The sequence below is a fragment of the Beta vulgaris genome, chromosome 7, assembly GCF_026745355.1.
Source record: "Beta vulgaris subsp. vulgaris cultivar EL10 chromosome 7, EL10.2, whole genome shotgun sequence".
Taxonomy (NCBI): Eukaryota; Viridiplantae; Streptophyta; class Magnoliopsida; order Caryophyllales; family Amaranthaceae; genus Beta; species Beta vulgaris.
In genome coordinates, this window is record NC_079208.1 from 16,305,733 (window position 1) to 16,315,568 (window position 9,836).

The window sequence follows — 9,836 nt, forward strand, 5'->3', positions numbered from 1 at the left end:
ATTTGTAATCAATTGAAAAGATAAATATTCATCTCATCATAATACTGATTTGAAAGAGTACATACTCATTTGATATATACTAATTTGATTGAATACATACTCATTTGAAAGTATACATGCTCATTTGGTTAGATTCATTGTCATTTAGCCTCTACATATACCCGAGAGTATTAATATAATTTGGGGCTACTCATCGGTGAAAAAGTTATGGCCTTACAAGTCACTAAGGCTATATTCTTTTGGACTGAATAAGTTTGAACTGAATTCAAATGAATTTGTTTGAACTTAACTAAAATAAATTTGTTTGAACTGAACTGATCTGAAATGAATTTATATGAACTGATCTAAAATGAATTTGTCTGAACTGATCTACTCTGAAATGAATTTGTCTGAACTAATCTACTCTGAAATGAATTTGCCTGAACTGATTTACTCTGAAATGAATGAACTGCACTGAACTGAACTGAACTGAAATGATTTACGATTTAATTACTTTAAAAGAACAAAGCCTAACTACAATAACAAAAAAAATTACTCCATTACATCTACTAATAAAACAAGTATTGACATAAAACATCTAACACTTTTTATGGGCTCCTTATTTAGAACGGTAAGAAATTTTTTTCTCTAACCTGCCTTCGTATAGGACACTCACGCAGATGCCCTGCCTTCGCATAGGACACTCACGCAGAGGCCCAACAAAGGAGAAAATTGAAAGTTTAGGATATCATTAATGAAAGATGGTGAGACAAGAGATGAAGAAGATGAAGATAGAGAGGAATAAGAGAAAGAAACTCTAACGGCGTTAGAGTTCCATCAATAGTAAGAGTTAGGGGTGTTCACGAGCCGATTCGACCAAACCTTACTAGGCTCGGCTCGAAAACACATTTTATTAGGCTCGGCTCGAGCTCGAAGCTCATCGAGCTTAAAAATATTGGGCTCGGCTCGAGCTCGAGTTGTAAATTTTCGGCTCGGCTCGACAAGCTCGAGAAGCTCGAAAATCACTTCCAAACTCGACAGGCTCGAGAAGCTCGAAAATCACTTTCAAACAACGTTAGATATCATAAGCCCAAACACTTAATAATTCAAGGGCCCAATTGCTAAACAATTGTTGTCAGCAAAGCCCAAGCAAATAGCTAGCATGCTGTAGGGAATTAGGAGCTTAAGGACTTGCTTTTATAACCGCATGAAACCATTGTCCTCAGCTAACCCACCGATGTGGGATGCATGATGCTGCGTACTGCGAAAATTTGTTATTTTACGAAGAAGCTTTGCCTTTACTTTTTCTATTTGTTATATAGCCTTGCTCTTTCTTTTGTCTATTTTGATGAGCAACAATGAAATAGGAAGAGAGAGAGAGAATAGCAATTCATTTCTAGTATTTCTTTTCATTTTTCTTCTTTCTAATATCCATTTTTTTAAAACAAATTTTAAGACTACAAATTCATTTGTTTTTATGTGCTCCAAGTCTTTGACAGATGATCTTTCAATCATACATTTCTAACAATTAATTTATTTGCTCTTAAAAAAATATCATAACTCGACTACATTCACTTTTTATATACTAAATTTGACTAAGTAAAAAAATTATTATATAGTATGTTGAACTACTTGTTAGTCTCTGTGCATACTATCTAATTATCAACTCCTTATATTTGTTTAGTTAATAAATAAGTAATACTATCTCTCTTACAACCTGTACACTATCTAATTATTAACTTGGTTCTCATTATCGATATGTGCATCATAAAATTATTGTTTGATTTCTCAATGTGTTCTTATTAGATGGTTTGTTCAAGATCCCCAAACTTAAAATATTGGATCCGCCTCAATCCCTAGTTGTCCCAATCCATGAAGTGGAAAAGTATACAAGTGGGATTTTAGCGGCTATCTCAACTTTGTTATTCAAACCAAAAATCACGACTTTGAAAATATTATGACTACTAACATGGCTGCTGTTAACCATGATTATTTATTAATTTTTTTTATCTTATATTAAACATTAATGAAATACTACCTCCGTTTCTTAATAAGTGCAACATTTCCCTTATTTGAAATAGTCACAATAAGTGCAACCAAGCTCAAAATGGTAAAAAAAGTTCAAAATTATTACAAATATGCCACCAAAAAAGCAAGAGGGGACCACAATTTTTTTGTTTCATCACTTGAATTACTCTACTTTATTGTGGTCCCAACTTTCTCTATCTACATTTCTTGGTATTCCCCCACTTTCTCTATGTTGCACTTATTAAGAAACAAAGGAAGTATTTTTATTAAAAAACAATCGAGCCTGTTCGTGAGCTTTCGAGTCGAGTTTAAGGTAGCTCAGGCTCGACTCGTTAGGGTCTTGAGCCGACCCGAACTCGAGTCGAGCCTTCTCGAGCCGAGCTTTGACCGAGCTTTGACCGAGCATAGCTCGAATAGTTTGCGAGGCACCTTGGCTCATTAACACCCCTAGTAAGAGTATTTTGAACACAAAGTCAAAGTTGAGGAGTATATGGGGAATTTTCCAAATGTTAAAAGTAATTTGAGAATCATGTCAAACCTTAAAAATACCTGAGGAAATTTTCATTGCTAACTTTTATGTCATTATTTATGTAATTCATATTTTTATAATTTTTTTATGTCATTTCTCCAAATTATACTCCCTCCGTCTTTTTTTATTTGCTACAAGCACTTTTTCACAAAGACCAAGGAAAAGGGTGGGGACCACTGTGCAGAGGGTGTGCAGTTGGTGATTTAAAGAAAAGTAATGGTGCTTAATTAACTTGTGATAAAGCAGATTAAAAGGCAAAAAAAGCAGTTGGCCCACATTCTTTTTAAAGTAGGCGCCACATATATTGAAGGAGGGATTTCATTTCCCTCCAAAATTTTTATACAACCAAAGGGAACTAAAATTTTCTGTTACAATTATACAACCAAAGGGAACTAAAATTTTCCCTCCAAAATTTTTAAGCTAGATTACATAACAGGGTTTTGAAATTTTCCCCAAAAATTCGAAATTAAGGGGGAATTGAATTTTCCCCCAAAAAACATGAAAAAAAATCCTAACAAACTGTGGACTATATATACACAACCACTTTTGCACTTGCATTTAATTTCTTCACCACTTCCATCAACCAAACCAAAGACACCAACCAGCAGCCAGCCACCACCACCATCAAAGACACCAACCAGCAGCCTAAACCACCATAAAAAACACCAAACAGTAGCCATTTTCTTGGGGAGGGGGTGGGTTTGGGTAGATTAACTCTCAGATAAATCATCATAGAGTTTTATAGAGGCCATTTCTGATTAATTAGCTTCACTTGAGGATAGTGTGGAAGCTTTCTCCGCTTGAACATTGTCTGGCATCCATAGCTTAGCTATGGCCCCCCTAGACAGTTCTACTGATAACACTTCAACACCATCCCCATCAGCTCTTAATTCATCACCAAATTACCCAACTTTTGATCTGAATGACCCACTGCCAGAACCAGAACCAGAACCAGTACCACAACCATTACCACAATTACAAGTTCAGCCACAACAAGAGGCCTTTGACCTTAACAGAGCACCAGCAGCATCAAGTGAAGAAGAAGAAAATTTCTTCACAGCAATGGAACATGGAAATGGTGAAGATGAGGTTGTTGCTGAGTGGTTAGATGATGACTCAGATGTTCACGTCTCAGAATATGATTGGACAGATAGTGAATCAGATGAAGAACAGCAACAGCCAGAACAAGTGGTCAACATGACCCATTTTTTGCACAACCATTCAAGATGTCATGTTGCAAACAGGCTACAACAAGTAGCTTACACAAAAGTTAATGGCAGATTCACTATACCACAGGGGGCTATAAAAAGAATTGCCAATTGAATTGAATACTTCAAGGTGGACAATTGAAGAATATGGAAGAATGTAAGACAACAACTTCAAGAAAATGCAAGAATAGATGTGAATCACAGAAAAACAGGGAGGGTAGGAAGAAAAAGAATTCAATTGATCCTCAAAGGTTAATGGCAATTCCTCTAAGAAAGAGGACTACTATAAGAGCAACAGCAGCACCCTAGGCATACACAGGTCTACATTGCACAGGTTGGTGAAAAGGGGGCAATAAAAAACACACTAATGCCATAAAACCACATCTGACCCAGCACATAAATTGCAAGGGTGTTGTGGTGTTTGGGTTCTATCATACCAAACACTATCCAAACAATACCAAAATTCAGCAACATGTATAATTTGGTCATGTGGATGAGAAATGGTTTTGCATGAGCAAAATTTCTCAAAGGTACTACCTAGCTCCGGTGAAAGAGAGCCATATAGAAGATGCAAAAGCAAGAGGTTCATTGTCAAAGTATGTTCATAGCTGCACTAGCAAGGCCACACATTCACTGATGGAGAGGTCAGTTTTGATGGGAAGATAGGAATCTTCCCATTCATAGAAGAGGTGGCAGCAAAGAGGTCAAGTTGTAACAGAGATGCTGGGGTGATTGAAACCAAAGCTCAATTAAGCATCACAAAAGATGTCATAAGGGAGAAATCATAAAGCACATACTGCCATCTATAAGAAAAGTGGCCAGAGGATGGATGCAAGCAAATATGGATTGTCCAAGACAATGCAAGGCCACACATAACAAGTAATGATGAGCAGTTCATGTTGGAAGCACAAAAATAAAGATGGTTTTGATATCAGATTAATCAATCAGCCAGCACAGTCACCAGATATGAATGTGTTAGATCTTGGTTTTTTTAATGCAATTCAAACCTTAAAAGATCAAATAGCACCTAGAAGTGTGAAACAGTTGGTGAAGGCAGTGACAACAATCATTGACAACTATGATCCTAAGCTATGCAATCATATTTGGTTAACTCTACAACAAGTGATGAAGGAGACTCTAATAGTTAAGGGTAACAACAATTACCACATACCACATATGGGGAAGAAATCACTTGAGAGGAGGGGTGAGTTACCAACAGTATTGTCATTAGCCCACAATTAGTAGAAGAGAGCAAAATGGGCAGAAGAAGGTCATCTTGAAGATGATCAAGAAGAAGCAAACTATGGGGATGAAGATTCAGATGATGGTATTGGGATAATATAAAGCAAAAACAGCAAGCAATGGGCATTTGAAGGCCAATTTTTTGGGCATTAGAGTGCAAGAACATTTTGTAAGTAAAATACAACATATATAGGTTGTTAAACATTTTGTATATGTAGTTAAAACATTTTGTACTAAACTTTACATTTATAATATGTAAACTTTTGGGTTATGTTAAGTTAAAAAAAGAAAACATTCATATAACATCCATAATAAAACAGTTAGTAAAAAAAAAGTTCAGTTATTAGGTTTAAAAAAACAGTAGTGCAGTAGATTCATGTTAGTAATAAAAGTCAGTGAAGTTATGTAAAAAAAAGTTCATGTGAAGTTAAGAACAAAAACAGGGTATCATTGTATCAAACAAATGATTGAGAAAAAAGAAAATCAAATTAAACATTGTTCAAGAAAAATTCAATTAGATTTCATTTTTTTCTCAATCATATTTAAGACAAAATGATAATGAAGGCCAATTTATAAAACACAAGTTAGGCATGATTTAAGTTCCTCTCAGGGAGTCCCCACTCATCCATATTACTCAACACATGCTATTAAAACAGAGGAAAAGTTGAAAAGAAGAGCACAAAAAATTGGTGGCAACATGAGTATACTGGTCTTAAAAGGCATAATGTCCAAAGTATAAATCATCAGACCTCATTCATCATTGAGGAACATAGTGCACCTCTCATGTAAACTTTCTATATGTCATTAAAATCTATTGGACAGCCAAACAAAAACCAAAATATAACACAAATGCCTCATCAATTCTTTATCTACTAATTCTAATCATTTTCACTGATTAAATGCAAAATGGAGTAAAATTTGGATGTAACATCCTATTTCATCATAGAGGATCACACCAACACACACACAATTATTACCCAACTAATACCCAACCAACCCATTTAATCCCCCAAGACCCCTATTTAATCCCCCAACTCCCTTTATAATCCTTCCCTCCAAACACAACATATAAACAGAACAAATCAAGGCCATAATTACATGTTTTAACAAATAAAGGCAAACACAACATATAAACAGAACAAATCAAGGCCAAAAATTACATGTTTTAACAAATAAAGGCAAACACAACATATAAACAGAACAAATGAAGGTCAGAAATAACATGTTTTAACAGATCAAGACAAAGACAACATATATATAGAACAAATCAAGTCCAAAAATAACATGTTTTAACAAATAAAGGCAAACACAACATATAAACAGATGAAATGAAGGCCAAAAATTACATGTTTTAACAGTTGAAGGCAAACACAACATATAAACAGAACAAATCAAGTCCAAAAATAACATGTTTTAACAGATCAAGACAAACACAACATATAAACAGAACAACTCAAGTAAAAATTACATGTTTTAACAGATCAAGGCAAACACAACATATAAACAGGACAAATGAAGGCCAGAAATAACATGTTTTAACAGTTGAAGGCAAACACAACATATAAACAGAACAAATCAAGTCCAAAAATAACATGTTTTAACAGATCAAGACAAACACAATATATAAACAGAACAACTCAAGTAAAAATAACATGTTTTAACAGATCAAGGCAAACATAACATATAAACAGAACAAATGAAGGCCAAAAATTACATGTTTTAACAGATCAAGGCAAAATAACATATAAACAAAACAAATCAAGGCCAAAAATTACATGTTTTAACAGATCAAGGCAAACACAACATATAAACAGAACAAATGAAGGCCAAAAATTACATGTTTTAACAGATCAAGGCAAAATAACATATAAACAGAACAAATCAAGGCCAAAAATTACATGTTTTAAGAGATCAAGGCAAACACAACATATAAACAGAACAAATGAAGGCCAAAAATTACATGTTTTAACAGATCAAGGCAAAATAACATATAAACAGAACAAATCAAGTAAAAATAACATGTTTTAACAGATCAAGGCAAACATAACATATAAACAGAACTAATCAAGGGCAAAAATAACATGTTTTAACAAATCAAGGCTACGTAAACATATTTTCGAACAAATCAAGGCAAAATCAACATGCGTATGAACAAATCAAGGTAAAATGACATTTATATAAACAGATCAAGGCAAACCTAAACTTATTTTCGAACAAATCAAGGAAAAAATAAAAAAATCAAGGCTACATAAACTTATTTTCGAACAAATCAAGGAAAAAATAAACAAATCAAGGCCAAAAATTACATGTTTTAACAGATCAAGGCAAAAACAACATGCATATGAACAAATCAAGGCAAAATCAACATGCGTATGAACAAATCAAGGCAAAAACAAGTAAAAAACACAAAAACCTATACATGCAATCTAATCAAACGCAACCCCACAGACAAAGCATGTTGAAAAAGCTTCCTAAAATTGTAAAAACAGAGATTTAAGTTAAGGAGTGGACCGATCTGAGCCAAATTTAGAAAGGGGACGCTGGAAAACCATTTCGAGATGGTTTTTATACCAACAGAGGTAAGATCGCCATGATTTAAAGCCTTCCGGTGGTGGATCTTGCAAGTTTTCCCTTTTTTGCCCTCAACTACACCACCAAATTGAAGATCTGGTGGTTTCCTTGAATGCGCGCCACAAGCCCAACAAAACGAACCAAAATCCAAGGGTTTTTTTAAACCCTAGATTTTTTTGCCTCAGCATCGAACTCGTCCATCAAATCAAAGAGTCGTTTCTTTGAATTCAGAGTTAACTCATCCATCATATACCCAAAAAATACAAGAAACAGGGGACTCGCTTTTCTTAAATCACTCAAAAACCACAAAAACTAGGTTTATAATGATCGCAGAAAAGAGAAGAGAATTAATCTACTGTTTTTTTCAACAAATTTGGAGTGTAAAACCCTAGATCTGAGGGTTTGAAGAAGATGAAGAGAGAGGAAAGTGAGCGTCAGAAGGAGAGAGAGAGTCAGAAGGAGAGAGAGGAAAGTGACGGAACAAATGAGATTAGGGTTTGGAGGGAAGGATTATAAAGGGAGTTGGGGGATTAAATGGGGGAGTTGGGGGATTTAATGGGGAGGTTGGGGATTAAATGGGTTGGGTGGGGTTTAGTTGGGCTAAATATTATGGGCTGATATTTTGAGGGATTTGGTTTATAATCATTTGTAGTAAGATTGGCAAATGTAGCAAATAAATTGAGACACCTCTAAATGACAAAATGTAGCAAATAAAAAAAAACGGAGGGAGTAATATTTTTCACCAAACTCGTGTAATTTTGGAGTTAAGGTATTGATTATGTAGAAAAGAAAAAGAGGAGGATTGAGAAAATTGTAAACAAAACTTTGAAGATCAACAAAACCTCTACACTTGTTCCTCTAATCTCTCTCTTCTCGATCTCGTTCAATGCATAACAATCTCGTTCAATCTCTTTGATCTAAAATTTCAGTTGATAGGTTCTCTCTGCTTCTCCTTCACCCTGTCTCCCCTTCACACCACCAGAGACCACCGGCGACCAGCGAACACGAGCCACTAGCGGGCACTATCACACAACGCCTTTGCCTTGGTTTCGAGATCCGCTGAGCGAGCGCCAACATGGAAGAACCACCGATTGCGAGAGGAGAGAGAAAAGAACCATCGATCACCAGAGGAGAGAGAAAATAACTTTTGCAGCACCTTCGCAAGAGGAGAGCAGCGCTTTGATTCAAATTTCCTCTTTGTGTGTACGTTTAAAATCTAGAAATTTGCTATTGATTCAAAATTTCAAAATCTGGAAATTTCTTTGTTGCACATTTCTTTGATTCAAATTTGTTCGAATCTGCAATATAATTTTGGCTTCTCTTGATTCAAATTTGTTTGTGTTACTCGTCCCAATTTATTTGCTACATTATTTTGTTAGGTGTATCCTAATTTATTTGCTACATCTGTAAATATTTCCATATATGGTACATAGGTCCCACATTTTATTTACAAATTTGTCTATTACTCCCTCTTTGATTTTGTAAATACTTGGAATTTTTTCCTTGGATAATGCAAAAGTGAGTTTTAATTCCCAAATATGCCAAAAAAAAAAAAAAATTCCCTGCGTACCGTCCAAACCTTTGGTACGACGAATTCAAAAGGTTCTTATACAGAAAGGCAAGGGGGAGCTGGCGGACACACTTCGGGAACCCCCATTAATGGAGGATTCGGTACGCCGCGAGGAGCTGGAAAGCTTCTTTCGCGGGTGGGTCGCGGCTGGGTTCGAACCCAAGTTTGATGAGGGGCTCGTGGAGATGCAATTTAAGCTAGAACTTAAGCTGGAATATGCGCTGCGAATTTTTTTTTTCTCGCGTGCTGTCCTACGTGGACGGTACGCAGGGAATTTTTGTTTTTGGGGCATATTTTGGGAATTAAAACCCACTTTTGCATTATTCAAGGAAAAAATTCTAAATATTTCTATATATAGTACATAGGTCCCACAATTTACCTATTTGTTTTTTTGTTAATTCTTGTTCTGTCAGTGGCCCCTACTCCCTCCTTGGTCTTTCTAATAAAGCAAATGTAGCAAATAATTTGGGACAGAGGGAGTATGTCTTAAATCTGGAAATTTGCAATTTGTCAATTGAATTTCTTGAAAGCGGTCAGCCTGAATTTTTTGATTTATCAAGTTTTCAATCGTTGATTGCATTGGAGAGTGTTGGAAGGATTGGAGAAACAGAGACAAAGAAAGAGGGTATGAATTGAAAGAAAAGATGGATGACGATGGTGGAAGAAATCACGCGTGTGAGGTAACTGTTACCCCATAAGCTTTTGTGTA